The sequence below is a fragment of the Lathamus discolor genome, unplaced genomic scaffold, assembly GCF_037157495.1.
Source record: "Lathamus discolor isolate bLatDis1 unplaced genomic scaffold, bLatDis1.hap1 Scaffold_70, whole genome shotgun sequence".
Taxonomy (NCBI): Eukaryota; Metazoa; Chordata; class Aves; order Psittaciformes; family Psittacidae; genus Lathamus; species Lathamus discolor.
In genome coordinates, this window is record NW_027069385.1 from 756134 (window position 1) to 758216 (window position 2083).

Genomic DNA, 2083 nt, shown 5'->3' on the forward strand with positions numbered 1-2083 from the left:
TCCTCTATGAGTGAGTCAGTCCTCTATGAGTCAGTCCGCAATGACTGAGTCAGTCCTCTATGAGTCAGTCCTCTATGGGTGAGTTAGTCCTCTATGAGTCAGTCCTCTAAGAGTGAGTAAGTCCTCTATGAGTCAGTCCTCTATGAGTCAGTCCTCTATGAGTGAGTCAGTCCTCTATGAGTCAGTCATCTGTGAGTGAGTCAGTCCTCTATGAGTCAGTCCTTTGTGAGTGAGTCAGTCCTCTATGAGTCAGTCCTCTATGAGTGAGCCAGCCCTCTATGAGCCAGTCCTCTATGAGTCAGTCCTCTATGAGTCAGTCCTCTATGAGTGAGTCAGTCCTCTACGAGTCTGTCCGCAATGACTGAGTCAGTCCTCTATGTGTCAGTCCTCTATGAGTGAGTTAGTCCTCTATGAGTCAGTCCTCTATGAGTGAGTTAGTCCTCTATGAGTCAGTCCTCTATGAGTGAGTCAGTCCTCTAAGAGTCAGTCCTCTATGACTCAGTCCTCTATGAGTCAGTCCTCTATGAGTGAGTCAGTCCTCTATGAGTCAGTCCTCTGTGAGTGAGTCAGTCCTCTATGAGACAGTCCTCTATGAGTCAGTCTTCTATGAGCCAGTCCTCTATGAGTGAGTCAGTCTTCTATGAGACAGTCCTCTATGAGTGAGTCAGTCCTTTATGAGTCAGTCCTCTATGAGTGAGTCAGTCCTCTATGAGTCAGTTCTCTGTGAGTGAGTCAGTGCACTATGAGTCACTCCTCTATTAGTGAGCGAGTCCTCTATGAGTCAGTCCTCTATGAGTGAGTCAGTCCTTTATGAGTCAGTCCGCAATGACTGAGTCAGTCCTCTATGAGTCAGTCCTCTTTGAGTGTGTTTGTCCTCTATGAGTCTGTCCTCTATGAGTGAGTCAGTCCTCTATGAGTCAGTCCTCTATGAGTCAGTCCTCTATGAGTCAGTCCTCTATGAGTCAGTCCTCTATGTGTGAGTCAGTCCTCTATGAGTCAGTCCTCTGTGAGTGAGTAAGTCCTCTAAGAGTCAGTCCTCTATGAGTCAGTCCTCTATGAGTGAGTCAGTCCTCTATGAGTCAGTCCTCTATGAGTCACTCCTCTATGAGTGAGCCAGTCCTCTATAAGTCAGTCCTCTATGATAGTCTTTCCTCTATGAGTCAGTCCTCTATGAGTCCGTCCTCTATGAGTGAGTCCTCTATGAGTGAGTCAGTCCCCTATGAGTGAGTCTTCTATGAGTGAGTCAGTCCTCTATGAGTGAGTCAGTCCTCTATGAGCCAGTCCTCTATGAGTCAGTCCTCTATGAGTCAGTCCTCTATGAGTGAGTCAGTCCTTTATGAGTCAGTCCGCAATGACTGAGTCAGTCCTCTATGAGTCAGTCCTCTATGAGTTAGTTTGTCCTCTATGAGTCTGTCCTCTATGAGTGAGTCAGTCCTCTATGAGTCAGTCCTCTATGAGTCAGTCTTCTATGAGCCAGACCTCTATGAGTGAGTCAGTCCTCTATGAGTCAGTCCTCTATGAGTGAGTCAGTCCTTAATGAGTCTGTCCTCTATGAGTGAGTCAGTCCTCTATGAGTCAGTCCTCTATGACTTAGTCCTCTATGAGTCAGTCCTCTATGAGTGAGTCAGTCCTCTATGAGTCAGTCCTCTGTGAGTGAGTCAGTCCTCTATGAGACAGTCCTCTATGAGTCAGTCTTCTATGAGCCAGTTCTCTATGAGTGAGTCAGTCCTCTATGAGTCAGTCCTCTGTGAGTGAGTCAGTCCTCTATGAGTCACTTCTCTATTAGTGAGCGAGTCCTCTATGAGTCAGTCCTCTATGAGTGAGTCAGTCCTCTATGAGTCCGTCCTCTGTGAGTGAGTCCTCTATGAGTCAGTCCTCTATGAGTGAGTAAGTCCTCTATGAGTCAGTCTTCTATGAGTGAGTCAGTCCTCAATGAGACAGTCCTCTACGAGTCAGTCTTCTATGAGCCAGTCCTCTATGAGTGAGTCAGTCCTCAATAAGACAGTCCTCTACGAGTCAGTCTTCTATGAGCCAGTCCTCTATGAGTGAGTCAGTCCTGTATGAGTCAGTCCTCTGTGACTGA